The sequence below is a fragment of the Arachis hypogaea genome, chromosome 16, assembly GCF_003086295.3.
Source record: "Arachis hypogaea cultivar Tifrunner chromosome 16, arahy.Tifrunner.gnm2.J5K5, whole genome shotgun sequence".
Taxonomy (NCBI): Eukaryota; Viridiplantae; Streptophyta; class Magnoliopsida; order Fabales; family Fabaceae; genus Arachis; species Arachis hypogaea.
Window position 1 is genome coordinate 31,879,175 of NC_092051.1, and position 21,792 is coordinate 31,900,966.

At 34.9% G+C, this 21,792-nt stretch overlaps 1 long non-coding RNA gene and 1 other non-coding gene across 2 annotated transcripts; both read left to right on the forward strand.

The window, feature by feature from the left end:
- Nucleotides 1-392: 392 nt before the first annotated feature.
- LOC140179778 (uncharacterized) lies at nt 393-3,269 on the forward strand. Its single transcript, XR_011873603.1, has 6 exons — nt 393-653; nt 810-882; nt 1,903-1,973; nt 2,051-2,369; nt 2,723-2,872; nt 2,970-3,269. It is a non-coding gene; the product is annotated as an uncharacterized lncRNA (long non-coding RNA).
- Nucleotides 3,270-16,945: 13,676 nt separating this feature from the next.
- LOC112761247 (small nucleolar RNA R71) lies at nt 16,946-17,053 on the forward strand. The gene has a single exon (XR_003181651.1). It is a non-coding gene; the product is annotated as a small nucleolar RNA R71 (small nucleolar RNA).
- The last annotated feature ends 4,739 nt before the right edge of the window (nt 17,054-21,792 follow it).

A 21,792-nucleotide genomic window follows, 5' to 3' on the forward strand; every position in this document is an offset into this window, starting at 1 on the left:
CGAATCAAGATTGGCATTTAATAATACTCCTTAACGACCCGATAGTATAAAGTAATATATTTTTACTAAGAATCCAAGAATAACAAAGTATAATTCTTTCCATTTTTTTAACTCTTGGTTAACCCTTAAAGTATGATTTAATTATCAAACTCTAACTTGTTAGCATTATTATAGTAAACTGTGAATGGCCTAAGAAACTCGTTTTATTACTACATTTTAAATATTTATTACTAACATTTATCTCTTAACATTTGCTAAAATATTAGTAATTATTATAAAATTATATATAAAGTAACATTTATAATGAAATGTTAGTAAATACATGTAATTTAAAAAAAAAACTTAAAAAGTGTTACCTATTCCTATTGGCATGAAAATAAATGAACATTCGCTTCTCTGAAAATCAAAATTAGAGACCTAACCTAACGGCTGGGACAGAAGAAAGATCGGGAAACCTGTTAGCACAGAAAATCTCACTCCAAATCTTGCTCTCCTTCGCACTCTCACTCTCAATTTCACTCGCGCTCTTGATCTCGATCTCGATCGTGCTTTCAATCTCGCTCGCACTCCGCTCCTTGAATCTCTCTCTTGTTTCAACAAACTCTATTTTTCTCTCTCGATCATATCTAGGGTTTGTTACTCTCTGTTTTGAGGTGTGTCTGATGAAGAAGGAGAAGAAGAACCTCCTTTCGTGTTCTTTCTTCTCTAATTTTCACTGCTTCATTATTATTCTTGAAATCTTCTTACGCATTTTGTATATATTTGTTAAGATCTATTGACCATGAATTAATTGAATTCCTAATGTTAAGATATGCTCAATTCAAGTTTGGGAGTCTCGAGCAAGACACTGATGATTCCAGAATTGCATCTCCAGTTGCTAAGGTACTTCTTTTTCTTTCCTCGCTTCATTTTCTAAATTCATTTAGTTATTGTAGCAATTTTTTGCACTAGAAAACAAAATGTTAGCAGTTAGTAACTAGAACAAAAAAACATCACTTGGATATGATGTGACATGTTAGGACTATTGCGTGGACTGGGAGTTACAGGCTAAAATTTTTGTCAATTTTGTATATAATTGGATTTGGTTCAGTTATAACAGCATATTTGTCTTGTTCTGCAAATATATAGAAGGTTGATTAGCAAGATTTGGTAACAATATTATTACTGTATTAAAAGAATTATTTGATTCATCAATTATTCATCATTTTTAATACCTTAATGCAAAGATCCTTAAAGAAATTTTTAGTCTTATTGCTTCTGTACTTATGTAAAAATTTAATCAAATGTACATTTTTACCAAATTACAGAAAATCTAGCATCGGTTTTTCAATAAGTTCCAATTAATTGATTAGAAAAAGAATAATCTACAGTCATGATTCATGCTTGATTGAATTATTCTATTATTTCTAGTAGAAAAGAGCTTCCAATTTTATGATAAAAAAAGCACTAAGAAACCATTGTTCATTTTATTGCAAATTGTTCAGCATTACTTTGATTTGGCTGCTAAGAAGCCTTGAATTGTTAATCAAACAATGTTAGAGGAAATCTTGATCTGTAGATTGTATTCACTAAATGCCTTTATCACATACTTGTCAAGGAAAATCTATACTAGTTAGTGAGCTATCGAAAAGTGATCTTTACATTGTTTGTCGGTAAATATAGTAACCCTTTCCTTATCTTCATCACAAGAATTTTATTATACAATTGAGTTTAGAATTGCTACTGCTGAAGGTAGAATTGTTGAGCAAAAAGTCTTGTAGGTAAGAGAATCAAATTTCATGAGTTTAGTTTTGCAAGCTGATTTGAATATCGTAAATTTATTTCTTTGTTAATCATTTCTAGTACCTAGTTTTCATAAAAATTACATAAACATGAACATTTTTGCTCTTCTGTGATTTATAGCCCAATCCTGTTCTTGAAGTTTTGGGAATGCAAAGACGGTTAGGAACAATAATTCAAGGTGGAAAATAATAGTAAGTTTTCTTCTTATTTAGTTAGATGGCATTATTTTTATGCCATGCTGTCTTACTATAATTTGTGATTTCTGCAGTCGTTTTGGTAAGTTTGTGGAGATTTAATTTGATCAGAGGGGAAGAATTTTAGGAGCTACTATCAGAACATATCTTCTGGAAAGATCGCGTGTTTGTCAGCTGTCAGACTCATAGAGGAATTATCACTGTTTCTACATGTTCTACACTGCACCACAGGAGGTAGTAGAATTCTTTTTCTTGCACTAATTTGATCAGAGGGGAAGAATTTTAGGAGCTACTATCAGAACATATCTTCTGGAAAGATCGCGTGTTTGTCAGCTGTCAGACTCATAGAGGAATTATCACTGTTTCTACATCTTCTACACTGCACCACAGGAGGTAGTAGAATTCTTTTTCTTGCACTAATTTGTTTCTGGATGAAATCACACATTTGAGTAACTGATAATTAAACAAAAATCCCTGACATATGATCTCTAGAGTGTTCGATAGAGAATAAGAGATCATTTCCTTTTTCTATCATTATCTTCATGTTAGGTATACAGTGTTCGTTGTACATTATGCCATTTTGCTTAATTATGGTAATGCATGTGGTTGCTATTCATTATGATTTTTTTTTCGGTGCTTAGAAGCTTAGAGCACGTCATTATTCAATATTGGTCTTGCTATTAGCTCTAGCTGATAATATGAATGGGGTAATAAAAATTTAGCATGATAGGACTTTGTTTTGACAGGAGATTATGAAGTACAAGTTAAGACATCCAAAAACATTTCATTATCTGAACCAATCAAACTGCAATGAGTTAGAAGGGATTGACGAATATAAAGAATATATAGCTACAAGGAGAGCAATAGATGTTATTGGAATGAGTTCTGAGGAACAGGTATTTTATAGGAAGTTTCTTTAAATTCATGATTAGATTCTTAAATTTTGACATGTGCTTCAATACTTTGCCTTTCCATTTTTCTGTCATTCTTCAGGATACAATATTTTGAGTTGTTGCTGCAATTTTGCATCTTGGCAACATTGAGTTCATGAAAAGGAAGGAGATACATTCATCTGTTTCAAAAGATGAGAAATGACATTGCTTGTGTTCACTCATTACTACCAGTCAAGTTGTAGTTCTATCATTTGCGAATGTGGCATTGTTGATTTGGTATATTATATCGGTTGTTATGTGTACTTTGTTTTGAGCAATTTTGTATTGATTTGACTAATGAAAAGCTTCAACAATATTTTAATCAGGTTTGTTTGTTATAGAGATATTATTTTGTTTATAATTGTTGGTGTCTCTTGCTTGTATAGTTGAAAGATAAACAATATTACTTCTTTTTCAATTCAAACATGTACTCATGGTCTCAAATATTTGTATTTAATCATGTAAGCATATTGAAAAAATAGAAAAATTGACTTATTGGACTAATTTTAATGTTTAACTATCTTGGGTTTAATTTGTAAAGTGGGTATAGAATATGTAATTGAAGAAAAATATTTTAATTCAATATTTTGTGTATTTAAATATTACTAAAGAGCTATTGTAATATTTTTTAATTGTTAGCAAAAAAAAATCTTTTATAACATTTATTAGAGTATTGCTATAGAATATCTATGGTAACATTTTCTAAGTGTTACAAAAAATATTTATAGTAACATTTTTTAAGTGTTATAAAAAATATCCATAGTAACATTTTTTTAAATGTTACAAAAAATATCTATGGTAACATTTTCTAAGTGTTACAAAAATTATCTATGGTAACATTTTTTTTAAGTGTTACAAAAAATATCTTATGTAACATTTCTCTAAGTATTACCATGAATGGTCTATTGTAACATTTCTCATAATATTATTATAGAATATAAATATTTTTACTAAATGTTATTAAATTTTTAGAAGGATGTTAGTAAAACGCTTTAGTAACATAGAGTATATTTAACATTTGTTAAAATATTACTAATATACATAGGTAACATGTTAATATGATTTAGTAACATTTTTTAAATGTTAGTAAAAGTTAAGTATATAGTAGTGTTTTCTCATTCATTCAATCCCCTTGATCAAGATTTTATTAATCTCAGTCATTATAATCAGAGTTCAAACTCTTTACCGAGAGTTGACGGATTTTTCATCAACTAATAATTAATTCTACAAGTATTTAAATCATACCCAATATCCATTCAACTAGCACCCTAGGGTATTAGGTCTCCGGAATCAAAATATGATAAATACATTGTTAATTACTATGATAGTCGTATGTCAAAATAACTCTAGTACCATATTCATTTTGTGAATATCCTATTGACAAATTTGCGGTAATTATAACCATTAAAAATTCTTAAAATGAGTCAATTTAATAGTCATATCTCTATATGCACCATACATATATATATATATATATATATATATATATATATATATTAACAAATGAGATATATTAATATTTATCTAATAAAGACTATTATATACATATTGATCTATCCATATTATTAATATCTATTTTAATAATTCTATAATCAAGAATAATTTAGATTAAATTATAAAAAATTATCTTTTATTGTTTTGATCACTATCATAATGATAAATCTCTAAATTGATCAAAAATTTTATTATATTAACCCTTTAATATAATAACAATAACAAATTATTTGACACATGATACATTGAATTGTGGTAATATTTCTCATTCCTAACACAAACACACGTATTGCATTCGAAATGTACTCAATTTGATAAATAAGTAATATTTTTTATAAATTGTATTCAAAATGTGTTTTAATCTTTTAGATTTTAAATTTATAAAAAGGAATTTTTTCTAGAATAAAATAAAAAAATATTTCCAAAGAAAAATTATTCTGGGATATAATCCTGGAATCCTTTTTTTTTGTTGGGAGCAAGTAGGGATGGCAACGGGTCCCATGGGGTGGGAAACATGCCCCCGTCCCTGTCACCCAAAATCCATCCCACCCCCGTCCTGTCCCCATGGTAGGTAACAGAACCCTAGCCTACCAGGGATCAGGAATATCTGCGAATTTTAAAAAAATTTAAAAATATCCAATAAAAACCAGAAAAAAGTGAAAGATAAAAAATGACCTGCAATTATCATTATCAGCATAATCTCTATAATCTTCAAAGACTTAAATAACAACAAGCAACTAATATTGTCTCAATCTAAGTTCTAAAATATTCATAAAACAACCAAACATATTCAAAATTCTAAATAATAAACACATTCTAAAAACATAAATGGCATTCTTTGGTCATGGTAGTGATTGTAGAATCTGATTTGTTTGAATCCTACATCAAAAAAAAAAATCAAAATCAATTCTAAAACAATAAAATTAAAACATAATATCAAAAAAATTACAAAACATAAACAAAAACTACCAATAATCACAAACATGAATTTTCAATAGTATCACATATATAAGGTTTTCATCATTAGGACATAGAAATCACATAAACAAAATGAAACAACGGATTCACAGATTCACAGCAATCACAAATTCACAGAAATCATATATCAACTCTAAAACAATAAAATTAAAACATGATCTCAGTAAAATTGCAAAACATAAACAAAAATTACCAATAATCAAGCAAGAATTTTCAATAGTATCACATATATGAGGTATTCATCATTATGGCATAGAAATCACAGAAATAAAATGAAACAACAGATTCACAACAACCACAGATTCACATAAATCACATGTTCACAACAATCACAGGTTCACGGAAATACTTTAAGGTAAATAAAAATCACATAAATTAACTTATTGGAAGGAAGAGGCATTAACGGCAAAGACAGTGATGAGGCTTTGCTGCGAAGAGGCTCTGACGGTGAAAAAGCTCTGACGCGAAGCTCTTCTGCCTCGGCTAGGTCAGGCAGCGACAACAACGTTCTCCTCGGCTGGGCCAAGCGCGTTGAGCACGACAACGACGCTCTCCACAAGATGGGACTTAGGCGCGCGACGACAGTGTTGCAGGTCCGGTGACCTCGAGAGTGAGGGGGAAGCAGTGAGAGAGGAGGAGCTTGATGGTGAGGCTGTGAGAGGGCTTCAAATTTTCAATTTCAATTTTGGGGAACAAAACTGATGGCTAGGGTTTCTGTAACAATATATATATATGTATGTATTTAAGTCTTTTCACATATACAGAGATTATACAGGTCCCCATTGTAACACCCTTACTTTTAATACCTCATGATCGTACTAAAATTTCAAGCGTTACTTACCTCTATTCCTTTAATTTCATACTATATTCATTTAATATTGAGCCTTCGCGAATATAAATTGAATCCTTAGTTACGAAATCGAAAAGTCTTTATGTTAATTCACTTAATTACATAATTATATTCACATAATAATAAATACATAAACTAAAATTAAAACTCCTTAAATACAAATCTTGCCCCTCTAAAATCTCAAAATGACATTTGACGAGGGGTAAAGTCTCAATTAAACCAACAAATAGAAAGTACAACAAATATGTAAAGTTTGTATATCGGTCGCGGTTTCGCGCCAAAGTTTCCTAAACCTGTCACTGAAAAAGAAATTCTGTAGGGGAGTGAGAACATCATCCTTAAAAGAGTTCTTAGTAGAGGGTTTAAGAATTATTATAAGAAGATACGTTTTTCAAGGCAGTGATTATCGTTCGTCCTATGAATCTTTTAAAAAACCAAAGGCTAATCATTCAAACCTTTTTAAAACAACAATATTTAATTTTTCAGAAAATCTAAAACCTTTCTTTTCTTATAAGAAAATCTTAATCAATTTCCTAGACGGTATGAATAACCAACCTGTTCCAAGCATAGGTTCATTAAGTCTATGCTGAACCAGCTTGATTTTTCATACTTTACTAATACCTCAATCAGAAACCAATCACGGCCTTCAGCCCATCACATAATCAATCAACACAATCATCATCTCATCATCAATACTCAATCTCAAAAATACTATATCAGGAACAAACAGATAATGTAACACCCTTACTCCCATCCCCCGTCCCCTGTAAGAATCAGAAATAATTAACGTAAAATAATAATAAATTAATTATCCAGAAATAGATTGAAAATTTAGATGTCTTAATTTTAAAATTTGGAGGTGAGATTTGAATTCAGTAAAATTTTTCGAGCTGAAAAAGAAAATTGCGTAAAAATGCATACCGTTATATTAGCCAACAGTACCGGTTTAAGTCTGTTCGGTACTGCGTGAGAGTAATAAAAACTGTAGAAATACTTAGGAAAATAATTAAAGTTAAAAATTGGGCGTTAATTCTAAAGAAAACAGACAAAAAATGCTAACAGGTTAGACCGTACCCAAGTTGGGCCCAAACCCAACATATAAATACCCACAAGAGAATGTCATTTAGCTCATTCACTACTCATAAACACGAAACCTAGCTGAAGTGAGTTGAGAGTGAAGTGGGGGAAGAAACACTATTCACTTTCTCACTCTTTCACTTATAACTTGAGTTATGGTACTCCGATTCGCGTCTCATTTGCGGCTACGCGAAGCTCTCGCCAAGCTTGTCAATTCTAACCAATTTTTGCTGGTAAGTTTTTGAGTTTCATACTCCCTTTCTTTGTCCTTATGAATTTCAAAATTTAGGTTTGATTTTTGAGTGAAATTTTGTGATTTGGTTGTTTAGGTGCCAACCCATAGTGAGGAATCATTAGGTTTCATCCCCAATTTCTGTGATTAAGGTAAGATTTCTCAAAAACCCTTATTTTTTGGTATATTGTGAATTTTAGATATTGATGTTAGTGATATTGGTATGTATAGTGATGGGCGGATATTTTATACGCTTTTTGGGGGTATTTTCGTATAGTTTTTAGTAGGATTTAGCTACTTTTTAGTATATTTTTATTAGTTTTTATGCAAAAATTACATTTCTAGAATTTACTATGAGTTTGTGTGTTTTTCTGTGATTTCAGGTATTTTCTGGCTGAAATTGAGGGACCTGAGCAAAAATTTGATTCAGAGGCTGAAAAAGGACTGCAGATGTTGTTGGATTCTGACCTCCCTGCACTCAAAATGAATCTTCTGGAGCTACAGAAACCTAATTGGCGCGATCTCAATTGCGTTAGAGAGTAGAAATTCAGGGCTTTCCAGCAATATATAATAATTCATACTTTTTCCGAGTTTTGACGACGCAAACTGGCATTTAAACGCCAACTTTCTGCCATATTCTGAAGTTAAACGCCAGAAACAGGTTACAAACCAGAGTTAAACGCCATAAACAGGCTGTGACCTGGTGTTTAACTCCAAGAGAAACCTCTACACGTGTAAAGCTCAATGCTCAGCCCAAGCACACACCAAGTGGGCCCCGGAAGTGGATTTCTGCACTATCTGCACTTAGTTACTTATTTTCTATAACCCTAGCTACTAGTTTAGTATAAAAACTACTTTTAGAGATTTATTTTGTACCTTATGATATTTTTACATCTGAATTTTATATCCTCTACGGCATGAGTCTCTAAATTCCATGGTTGGGGGTGAGGAGCTCTGCTGTGTCTCGATGGATTAATGCAATTACTTCTATTTTCTATTCAATCACGCTTGTTTTTGTTCTAAGATACTCGCTCGTACTTAACCATGATGAATGTGATGATGCGTGACACTCATCACCATTCTCAACCTATGAACGCATACCTGACAACCACTTCCGTTCTACCTTAGATTGAGTGTGTATCTCTTTGATTCCTGGTTCACGTGTTTGATTGCATCTCCTGACAACAGAGCATTCAAATTCGTGAGATCGGAGTCTTCGTGGTATAGGCTAGAATTATTGGCGGCCATGTCTGAGATCCGGAAAGTCTAAACCTTGTCCGTGGTATTCCGAATAGGATCTGGGATGGGATGACTGTGACGAGCTTCAAACTCACGAGTGCTGGGCATAGTGACAGATGCAAAAGGATCAATGGATCCTATTCCAACATGAGTGAGAACCGACAGATGATTAGCAGTGCGGTGACAGCACATTTAGACCATTTTCACTGAGAGAACGGATGGTAGCCATTGACAACGGTGATCCACCAACATACAGCTTGCCATGGAAGGAGCCTTGCTTGCGTAAAGAAGAAGACAGTAGGAAAGTAGAGATTCGGAAGACAGAGCATCTCCAAATCCTCAATCTGTTCTACATTACTGCATAACAAGTATTATTTAATTTATGCTATTTACTTTTCATAAATACAATCACTCTTATCATTAATCTCTTGACTAAGATTTACAAAATAACCATAGCCTGCTTCAAGCCGACAATCTCCGTGGGATCGACCCTTACTCACGTAAGGTATTACTTGGACGACCTAGTGCACTTGCTGGTAAGTTGGGCGAAGTTGTGAAAAGTGTGATTTACAATTTCGTGCACCAAGTTTTTGGCGCTGTTGCCGGGGATTGTTCGAGTTTGGACAACTGACGGATTATTTTGTTGCTTAGATTAGGAAAAATTTACCTTTTTAGTTTAGAGTCAAAAAAAAAATTTGCATCTTCTATTATTGTTTTTGGTTAAAGTTCTAAAATCCTTATTTTCGAAAATTTTTATAAACTAATAATTGAGTTTAGTTTCATATTTTAAGTTTGGTGTCAATTGCATGATTTTATTTTTCTTTCAATTTTTTCGAATTATTAGTGCTCAAAATATAAAATTTTTTTAAGTTTAGTGTACTTTGTGTTTCTGTTTTCTTAAAAATTTTTCAAAAGTTGTTCTTAGCGTTCATCGTGATATTCAAAGTTTTCCTGTTTGTTTTCTTTGTTTTGATCTAAAAATTTAAGTTTGGTGTCATTTTTACTGTTTTTCTCTTTCTTCATTAAATTCAAAAATATCTTTTCTCTTATATTAATTAATTTTCGAATTTTCCTTTAAAAATTCAGATTTTTATTTTAAAACTTTTTATTCTATCTTATCTTAGTTTTGAAATTTTAAAATTCAAAATATTTTTCAAAAATCATATCAAAAGTTTTTCAAATCTTCTTAATTAAGTAATTATTTCAGTTTTCAAACTTATTTTTATCTTAGTTTTCGAAATTTATATTTTAATTTCTAATTATTTTATTTTATCTTATTATTTTTAATTATTCGGGTTGTTTCTACTTAAATAAAATAAAAACAAAAATATATTTTATTTGCAATTCATATCAATTCTCTTTTATTCATCATGGACCTAAATGGAAATGAACAGTCCAGAAGGACTCTGGGGTCATATGCTAACCCCATTACTGCTGCATATGGGAGTAGCATCTGTATACCTCCCATCAAAGCAAGCAGTTTTGAGCTAAATCCTCAGCTCATTGTCATGGTGCAGCAAAATTACCAGTATTCTGGTCTTCCACAGGAAGAACCTACTGAGTTTCTGGCACAGTTCTTGCAAATTGCTGACACAGTACGTGACAAGGAAGTAGATCAGGATTTCTACAGATTATTACTGTTTATATTTGCTGTAAAAGATCAAGCTAAGAGGTGGTTAAATAACCAACCTACAGCAAGCATAGGAACATGGAAACAGTTATCGGACAAATTTCTGAATCAATATTTTCCTCCAAAAAGGATGACACAACTAAGGCTGGACATCCAAGGCTTTAAACAAGAGGATGATGAATCCCTTTATAATGCTTGGGAGAGGTACAGAGGGATGCTAAGGAAATGCCCCTCTGAAATATTTTCAGAGTGGATGCAGTTAGACATCTTCTACTACGAGCTTACAAAAAAAGCTCAAGTATCTCTAGACCACTCAGCTGGTGGATCTATACACATGAGAAAGACTATTGAAGAGGCTCAAGAGCTTATCGATATAGTTGCTAGAAATCAGCATCTGTACATAAGTAATGAGTCCTCCATGAAAGAAGAAGCTAAGGCAGTATCAACTGACTTTAGTCCTCAGAAACAAGTTGCTGAACTCAATCAGCAACTATCTTCTATAATAAGGCAGTTAGCAGAATTTAAGGAGATGCTACAAGAAACCAAAAATTATAACAAGGATATGGAATCACAATTGAATCAGACAAAATAGCAGTTATCAAAACAGATAACAGAGCAGTGCCAAGCAGTTCAATTAAGAAGTGGAAAAATATTAAATACCTCAACTCAAAGCAGCAGAAAGCCAAGAAAAGAACAGCTGACAGAGGATGAGCAACCTGCTACCCAAAATCCCTCTGAGGACAGTGGTGTGCGAAATCGTGATCATTCTATTCCTTGGTAACGGCGCTAAAAACTCAATACGCACGTTCATGATCCTATATCTATTTCACAACTTCGTACAACTAACCAGCAAGTGCAATGGGTCGTCCAAGTAATAAACCTTACGTGAGTAAGGGTCGATCCCACGGAGATTGTCGGCTTGAAGCAAGCTATGGTCACCTTGTAAATCTCAGTCAGGCGGATTAAATTGTATTAAGAAATTATAGTGGATGAAAATATAATATAATATAAAATAGGATAGTGGTACTTATGTAATTCATTGGTGAGAATTTCAGATAAGCGTATAGAGATGCTTTCATTCCTCTGATCTCTGCTTTTCTGCTGTCTTCATCCAATCAATCCTACTCATTTCCATGGCAAGTTGTATGTAGGGCATCACTGTTGTCAATGGCTACATCCCATCCTCCTGTGAAAATGGTCCAATGCGCTGTCACTGCATGGCTAATCATTTGTCGGTTCTCGATCATACTGGAATAGGATTTACTATCCTTTTGCGTCTGTCACTACGCCCAGCACTCGTGAGTTTGAAGCTCGTCACAGCCATCCCTTCCCAGATCCTACTTGGAATACCACAGACAAGGTTTAGACTTTCCGGATCTCAGGAATGGCCATCCATGGGTTCTAACTTATACCACGAAGACGCTAATAACTCGGACTCGGTCCCCTATATTAGATATCCAAGAGATATTCATTCAATCGAAGGTAGAACGGAAGTGGTTGTCAGGCACGCGTTCATAGGGGAATGATGATGACTTTGTCACGATCATCACATTCATGTTGAAGTGCGAATGAATATCTTAGAAGCGGAATAAGTTGAATTGAATAGAAAAACAGTAGTACTTTGCATTAATCCTTGAGGAACAGCAGAGCTCCACATCTTAATCTATGGTGTGTAGAAACTCTACCGTTGAAAATACATAAGTGATAAGGTCCAGGCATGGCCGAATGGCCAGCCCCTAAACGTGATCTAAAGATGAAACTAAAGATAATCCAAAGATGTAAATACAATAGTAAAAAGTTCTATTTATACTAGACTAGCTACTAGGGTTTACAAAAGTAAGTAATTGATGCAGAAATTTACTTCCAGAGCCCACTTGGTGTGTGCTTGGGCTGAGCTTGAAGTTTACACGTGGAGAGGTCATTCTTGGAGTTGAACGCCAGTTTGTAACGTGTTTCTGGCGTTGAACTCCACTTTGCAACTTGTTTCTGGCGCTGAACGCCAGACTACAACATAGAACTGGCGTTCAATGCCAGTTTGCATCATCTAAACTCCGATAAAGTATGGACAATTATATATTTCTAGAAAGCCCTGGATGTTTGCTTTCCAACGCAATTGGAAGCGCACCATTTGGAGTTCTGTAGCTCCAGAAAATCCACTTTGAGTGCAGGGAGGTCAGAATCCAACAGCATCTGCAGTCCTTCTTTAACCTCTGAATCTGATTTTTGCTCAAGTCCCTCAATTTCAGCCAGAAAATACCTGAAATCACAGAAAAACACACAAACTCATAGTAAAGTCCAGAAATGTGAATTTTAATTAAAAACTAATAAAAAAATACTAAAAACTAACTAAATCATACTGAAAACTATGTAAAAACAATGCCAAAAAGCGTATAAATTATCCGCTCATCACAACACCAAACTTAAATTGTTGCTTGTCCCCAAGCAAATGAAAATCAAATAGGATAAAAAGAAGAGAATATACTATAAATTTCAAAATATCAATGAAACATAGCTCCAATCAGATGAGCGGGACTTGTAGCTTTTTGCCTCTTGAATAGTTTTGGCTTCTCACTTTATCCATTGAAGTTCAGAATGATTGGCATCTATAAGAACTCAGAGTTTAGATAGTGTTATTGATTCTCCTAGTTCAGTATGTTGATTCTTGAACACAGCTATTTTATGAGTCTTGGCCGTGGCCCTAAGCACTTTGTTTTCTAGTATTACCACCGGATACATAAATGCCACATACACATAACTGGGTGAACCTTTTCAGATTGTGACTCAGCTTTGCTAAAGTCCCCAATTAGAGGTGTCCAGGGTTCTTAAGCACACTCTTCTTTTTGCTTTGGACCTTGACTTTAACCGCTCAGTCTCAAGTTTTCACTTGACACCTTCACTCCACAAGCACATGGTTAGGGACAACTTGGTTTAGCCGCTTAGGCCAGGATTTTATTCCTTTAGGCCCTCCTATCCACTAATGCTCAAAGCCTTGGATCCTTTTTATTTACCCTTGCCTTTTGGTTTTAAGGGTTATTGGTTTTTTGCTCTTGCCTTTTGGTTTTAAGAGCTTTTGGCTTTTTCTGCTTGCTTTTTCTTTCTTTTTTTTTTTTTTGCTAATTTTTTCTTCTACAAGCTTTTGTATTCACTGCTTTTTCTTGCTTCAAGAATCATTTTTATGATTTTTCAGATTATCAAATAACATGTCTCCTTTTTCCTTATTCTTCAAGAGCCAACATATTTAACATTCATAAACATCAACCTCAAAAGACATATGCACTGTTCAAGCATTCATTCAGAAAACAAAAAGTATTGTCACCACATCAAAATAATTAAACTAGTTTCAAGGATGAATTCGAAACCATGTACTTCTTGTTCTTTTGTAATTAAAACATTTTTCATTCAAGAGAGGTGATGGATTCATAGGACATTCATAACTTTAAGGCACAGACACTTAAATACTAGTGATCATGAAGACAAAAACATAAACAAACATAAAGCATAAAAATCGAAAAACAGGAAAATAAATAAACAAGGAGATTAAGGAATGAGTCCACCTTAGCGAGGGTGGCGTCTTCCTTTTCTTGAAGAACCAATGGTGCTTTTGAGCTCCTCTATGTCTCTTCCTTGTCTTTCTTGCTCCTCCCTCATAGCTCTTTGATCTTCTCTAATTTCATGGAGGATGATGGAATGCTCTTGGTGCTCCACCCTTAGTTGTCCCATGTTGGAACTTAATTCTCCTAGGAAAGTGTTGATTTGTTCCCAATAATTCTGTGGAGGAAAGTGCATCCCCTGAGGCATTTCAGGGATTTCATGGTGAAAAATCTCCTCATGCTCATGTTGAGGTCCATGATCTCTTGTTTGCTCCATCCTTTTCTTAGTGATGGGCTTGTCCTCTTCAATGAAGATGTCTCTGGCCTTAGGTGCCATATATGGTTATGGAAAAACAAAAAGCAATGCTTTTACCACACCAAACTTAAAATTTTTGCTCGTCCCCGAGCAAAAGAAGAAAGAAAGTAGTAGAAGACGAAGAAAATGGAGGAGATGGAGGTGTGTGAATGGTTCGGTCAAGGGGGTTTTAGGTGGTTATGATGTGTGAAAAGGAAGGAGTGATGGTTTGAATTTAAGTGGGTGGGTGTAGGTGGGTTGTATGATGGTTTTGGAGGAGTAATGGAGGTGATTAGTGGAGGTTAATTGAGAAAGAATGTTATGAAAAGGTGTGAAGATGAGAGAAGAAGTGGTAGGGATCCTGTGGGGTCCACAGATCCAGTGGGGCCAAGGACTTAACATCCCTGCTCCAATTAGGCGTGTAAACGCCCTTCGTAGGCAATCTTGGCATTTAACGCCAGACTGCAGCATGTTTCTGGTGTTAAACGCCACTTCCTTGCTTGTTTTGGGCGTTCAACGCCAGTCTATAGTATGTTTCTGGCGTTGAACGCCAGTAAGGTGCATGTTTCTGGCGTTAAACGCCAGTCTGATGCTTGTTTCTAGCGTTTAACGCCAGCTTTCCTCTGGGTGCAATCCTGGCGTTTAAACGCCAAACTGCTGCTTGTTTCTGGCGTTTAACGCCAGTTTCATGCTCTGTTCTGGCGTTAAACGCCAGCCAGATGCTCCTTACTGGCGTTTAAACGCCAGTAAGCTCTTCCTCCAGGGTGTTCTGTTTTCAATGCTATTTTTCATTCTATTTTTGAATTTTTTTTGTAGTTTTTGTGACTCCACATGATCATCAACCTATTAAATCATGAAACAACAAAGAGAAAATAAAATAAAAATGATTAAATAACATTGGGTTGCCTCCCAACAAGTGCTTCTTTAATGTCAATAGCTTGACAGTGAGCTCTCATGGAGCCTCACAGATAATCAGAGCAAGGTTGGAACCTCCCAACACCAAACTTAGAGTTTGAATGTGGGGGTTCAACACCAAACTTAGAGTTTGGTTGTGGCCTCCCAACACCAAACTTAGAGTTTGACTGTGGGGGCTTTGGTTGACTCTGCAGTGAGAGAAGCTTTTCATGCTTCCTCTCCATGGTTACAGAAGGAGAACCTTGATTTTTAAACACAAGGTAGTCCTCATTCAGTTGAAGGACCAACTCTCCTCTGTCCACATCAATCAAGCTCTTACTGTGGCTAGGAAGGGTCTTCCAAGGATGATGGATTCATCCTCTTCCTTCCCAGTGTCTAGGATTATGAAATCAGCAGGGATGTAAAGGTCTTCAACCTTTACTAACATGTCCTCTACTAGTCCATAAGCCTGTTTTCTTGAGTTGTCTGCCATCTCTAGTGAGATTCTGGCAGCTTGCACCTCAAAGATTCCCAGTTTTTCCATTACAGAGAGTGGCATGAGGTTTATCCCTGATCCAAGGTCAAAAAGAGCTTTCTCAAAGGTCATGGTGCCTATGGTACAAGGTATTAAGAACTTTTCAGGATCCTGTTTCTTCTGAGGCAATCTCAGTTGATCCAGATCACTCAGTTCATTGGTGAGCAAGGGAGGTTCATCTTCCCAAGTCTCATTACCAAATAATTTGGTATTCAGCTTCATGATAGCACTAATGTACTTGGCAACTTGCTCTTCAGTAACATCTTCATTCTCTTCAGAAGAAGAATACTCATCAGAGCTCATGAATGGTATAAGTAGGTTTAATGGAATCTCTATGGTCTCTAGATGAGCCTCAGAGTCCTTTGGTTCCTCAGAGGGAAACTCCTTATTGATCTCTGGACGTCCCAGGAGGTCTTCCTCACTGGGGTTCACGTCCTCTCCCTCCCTTGTAGGTTCGGCCATGATGATCAATTCAATGGCCTTGCACTCTCCTTTTGGGTTTTCTTCTGTATTGCTTGGGAGAGTACTAGGAAGGGTTTCAGTGATCCTTTTACTCAGCTGGCCCACTTGTGCTTCCAAATTTCTAAGGAGGACCTTGTTTTATCCATGAAACTTAGAGTGGCCTTAGATAGATTAGAGACTATATTTGCCAAGCTAGATGGATTCTGCTCAGAACTCTCTGTCTTTTGCTGAGTGGATGATGGAAAAGGATTGCTATTGCTAAACCTGTTTCTTCCACCATTATTAAAGCCTTGTTGAGGCTTTTGTTGATCCTTCCATGAGAGATTTGGGTGATTTCTCCATGAGGGATTATAGGTGTTTCCATAGGTTTCACCCATGTAATTCACCTCTGCTATTGCAGGGTTCTCAGGATCATAAGCTTCTTCCTCAGAAGATGCCTCTTGAGTACTGTTGGATGCAGCTTGCATTCCATTCAGACTCTGAGAAATCATATTGACTTGCTGAGTCAATATTTTGTTCTGAGCCAATATGGCATTCAGAGTATCAATTTCAAGAACTCCCTTCTTCTGAGGCGTCCCATTACTCACAGGATTCCTCTCAGAAGTGTACATGAACTGGTTATTAGCAACCATGTCAATGAGTTTTTGAGCTTCTGCAGGTGTTTTCTTTAGGTGAATGGATCCACCTGCAGAAGTATCCAATGACATCTTAGCTAATTCAGACAGACCATCATAGAATATATCCAGGATGGTCCATTCTGAAAGCATGTCAGAAGGACACTTTTTGGTCAGTTGCTTATATCTCTCCCAAGCTTCATAGAGGGATTCACCTTCTTTCTGTCTGAAGGTTTGAACATCCACTCTAAGCTTATCAGCTTTTGAGGAGGGAAGAACTTGGCTAAGAAAGCCGTGACCAGCTTATCCCAAGAGTTCAGGCTATCTTTGGGTTGAGAGTCTAACCACACTCTAGCTCTGTCTCTTACAGCAAACAGGAAAAGCATAAGCCTGTAGACCTCGGGATCAACCCCATTGGTCTTAACAGTATCACAGATTTGCAAGAATTCAGTTAAGAACTGAAAAGTATCTTCAGATGGAAGTCCATGAAACTTGCAGTTCTACTGCATCAGAGAAACTAATTGAGGTTTCAGCTCAAAATTGTTTGCTCCAATGGCAGGAATGGAGATGCTTCTTCCATGTAAATTGGAATTAGGTGCAGTAAAGTCACCAAGCATCCTCCTTTCATTATTATTATTTTCGGCTGCCATCTCCTCTTCCTGTTCGAAAATTCCTGTAAGGTTGTCTCTGGATTGTTGTATTTTAACTTCTTTTAGTTTCCTTTTCATAGTCCTTTCAGGTTCAGGATCTGCTTCAACAAGAATGTTTTTGTCCTTGCTCCTTCTCATATGACAAAGAAGGGAATAACAAAGAAAATATGAAATCCTCTGTCACAGTATAGAGATTCCTTTGTGTGAGTAGAAGAAGAAAATAATGTAATGTAAAGAAGAGAAGAGGAAAAACTCGAACACAGAGAGGGAGGTGGTGTTCGAATTTTTTGGATGGAAGAGAAGTGTTAGTAGATGAATAAATAAATAGAATAAGATGAGAGAGAGAAATTTTCGAAAATAAATTTTAAAAAGGAGTTAATGATTTTCGAAAATTAAAGGAAGAATAAAATTAAAATTAAAATTTAAAACAATTAATTAATTAAAAAGAATTTTTGAAAAAGAGGGAGGTATTTTCGAAAATTTAAGAGAGATTGAATTAGTTAGGTAGTTTTGAAAAAGATATGATTGAAACAAAAAGATAAGATTGATTGAAAAAGATTTGAAAATCAAATTTAAAAAAAGGATAAGAGGTTAGGAAAGAAGTTAGAAAAGATTTTGAAATTGAATTTGAAAAAGATATGATTGAAATAAAAAAGGGATATGATTGAAACAAAAAGATATGATTGATTGAAACTTATTTTGAAAAAGATTTGAAAAAAATTTAAAAATATTTGATTTTGAAAATTAAAGTTGATTACTTGACTAACAAGAAACTAAAAGATAAGATTTTAAAATTTAAAGGTTGAACCTTTCTTAATAGGCAAGTAACAACTTAATATTTTTGAATCAATCACATTAATTGTTGATAATATCTTCGAAAATTATGAGATAGAATTAAGAAAAAGATTTTTGAAAAATATTTTTATAATTTTCGAAAATAAATAAGAAAAAATGAAAAAGATTTGATTTTTGAAAAAGATTTTGAAAAAGATAGGATTTTCAAATTGAAAATTTGATTTGACTCATAAGAAACAACTAAATTTTAAAAAGTTTTGAAAAAGTCAACTCAAATTTTCGAAAATTTATGAGTGAAAAAGGGAAAGATATTTTTTTTTTGAATTTTTAATGATGAGAGAGAAAAACACAAAATTGACTCAATGTATGAAAATTTTGGATCAAAACATGTGATGCATGCAAGAACACTATGAATGTCAAGATGAACACCAAGAACACTTTGAATGTCAAGATGAACACCAAGAACTTATTTTTGAAAAATTTTCAAGAAAAGAAAACATGTCAGACACCAAACTTAAAAATTTTTAATTTTTAGACACTAAGAATTCAAGAATGCATATGAAAAACAACAAAAGACACAAAACAAGAAAACATGAAGATCAAACAAGAAGACTGGCCAGGAACAACTTGAAGATCATGAAGAACACTATGAATGCATGAATTTTCGAAAATTTTTAGAAAAATTAAAAAGATGCAATTGACACCAAACTTAAAAAATTGACACTAGACTCAAACAAGCAACACAAAAATTATTTTTGGATTTTATGATTTTATTAAATTTTTTTAGAATTTTTTTTTCAAAAATTAATTGGGAAAAACGAAAAAGAAGAATTTTTTTTTTGAAAATTTATTTTAAGAAAAACGAAAACAAAGAAAAATTTTTGAAAAAGTTTTTGAAAACCAAATAAAAGTTGAAACAAGAAGAAAATTACCTAATCTGAGCAACAAGATGAACCGTCAGTTGTCCAAACTCGAACAATCCCCGGCAACGGCGCCAAAAACTTGGTGTGCGAAATCGTGATCATTCCATTCCTTGGTAACGGCGCTAAAAACTCAATACGCATGTTCATGATCTTATATCTGTTTCACAACTTCGTACAACTAACCAGCAAGTGCACTGAGTCGTCCAAGTAATAAACCTTACGTGAGTAAGGGTCGATCCCACAGAGATTGTCGGCTTGAAGCAAGTTATGGTTACCTTGTAAATCTCAGTCAGGCGGATTAAATTGTATTAAGAAATTATAGTGGATGAAAATAAAATATAATATAAAATAGGATAGTGGTACTTATGTAATTCATTGGTGAGAATTTCAGATAAGCGTATAGAGATGCTTTCGTTCCTCTGATCTCTGCTTTCCTGCTGTCTTCATCCAATCAATCCTACTCCTTTCCATGGCAAGCTGTATGTAGGGCATCACCGTTGTCAATGGCTACATCCCATCCTTCTGTGAAAATGGTCCAATGTGCTGTCACTGCATGGCTAATCATCTGTCGGTTCTCGATCATACTGGAATAGGATTTACTATCCTTTTACGTCTGTCACTACGCCCAGCACTCGCGAGTTTGAAGCTCGTCATAGCCATCCCTTCCCAGATCCTACTCGGAATACCACAGACAAGGTTTAGACTTTCCAGATCTCAGGAATGGCCATCCATGGGTTCTAACTTATACCACGAAGATGCTAATAACTCAGACTCGGTCCCCTGTATTAGATATCCAAGAGATATCTATTCAATCGAAGGTAGAACGGAAGTAGTTGTCAGGCACACGTTCATAGGGGAATGATGATGACTTTGTCACGATCATCACATTCATGTTGAAGTGCGAATAAATATCTTAGAAGCGGAATAAGTTGAATTGAATAGAAAAACAGTAGTACTTTGCATTAATCCTTGAGGAACAGCAGAGCTCCACACCTTAATCTATGGTGTGTAGAAACTCTACCGTTGAAAATACATAAGTGATAAGGTCCAGGCATGGTCGAATGGCCAACCCCCAAACGTGATCTAAAGATGAAACTAAAGATAATCCAAAGATGTAAATATAATAGTAAAAAATCCTATTTATACTAGACTAGCTACTAGGGTTTACAGAAGTAAGTAATTGATGCAGAAATCCACTTCCGGGGCCCACTTGGTGTGTGCTTGGGCTGAGCTTGAAGTTTACACGTGGAGAGGTCATTCTTGGAGTTGAACGCCAGTTTGTAACGTGTTTCTGGCGTTGAACTCCACTTTGCAACTTGTTTCTGGTGCTGAACGCCAGACTGCAACATGGAACTGGCGTTCAATGCCAGTTTGCGTCATCTAAACTTGGGTAAAGTATGGACTATTATATATTGCTGGAAATCCCTGGATGTCTACTTTCCAACGCAATTGGAAGCGCGCCATTTGGAGTTCTGTAGCTCCAGAAAATCCACTTTGAGTGCAGGGAAGTCAGAATCCAACAGCATCTGCAGTCCTTCTTCAACCTCTGAATTTGATTTTTGCTCAAGTCCCTCTATTTCAGCCAGAAAATATTTGAAATCACAAAAAAACACACAAACTCATAGTAAAGTCCAAAAATGTGAATTTTAATTAAAAACTAATAAAAAATACTAAAAACTAACTAAATCATACTGAAAACTATGTAAAAATAATGCCAAAAATTGTATAAATTATCCGCTCATCAAACAGTAAGAGCCCAGAAAGGAATAAGTCTGGCGTTCAAATGCCAGAAAAGGGTGAAAAACTGGCGTTAAACGCCCAATCCATGTCCAGTTCTGGCGTTCAAACGCCAGTGAGGGATCAGACACCTGCAAGTGCTGATAATAACTCCCTCAAGAAGGCTTCTCAACCTGCCTCTGTAGGAAATAAACCTGCAGCAACTAAGGTTGAAGAATATAAAGCCAAAATGCCTTATCCTCAGAAACTCCGCCAAGCGGAACAGGATAAACAATTTGCCTGCTTTGCAGACTATCTCAGGACTCTTGAAATAAAGATTCCGTTTGCAGAGGCACTTGAGCAAATATCCTCTTATGCTAAGTTCATGAAAGAGATCTTAAGTCATAAGAAGGATTGGAGAGAAACAGAAAAAAGTTTTTCTCATTGAAGAATGCAGTGCAGTCATTCTAACAAGCTTACCAGAAAAGCTTAAGGATTTCGGAAGCTTTATGATACCATGCACATTAGAGGGTACTTGTACCAAGATAGCTCTATGTGACCTTGGGACAAGTATCAATCTGATCTCTGCATCCACTATCAGAAAGCTTGGCTTGACTGAAGAGGTCAAACCAACCCAGATATGTCTTCAACTTGCTGATGGCTCTATTAAATATCCATCAGGCATAATTGAGGACATGATTGTCAAGGTTGGGCCATTTGCCTTTCCCACTGACTTTGTAGTGCTGGAAATGGAGGAGCACAAAAGTGTAACTCTCATTCTAGGAAGACCTTTCCTAGCAACTGGACGAACCCTCATTGATGTCCAAAAAGGGGAAGTGACCTTGAGAGTCAATGGGGATAAGTTCAGGCTGAATGCTGTTGAGGCAATGAAGCATCCAGACACATCAAA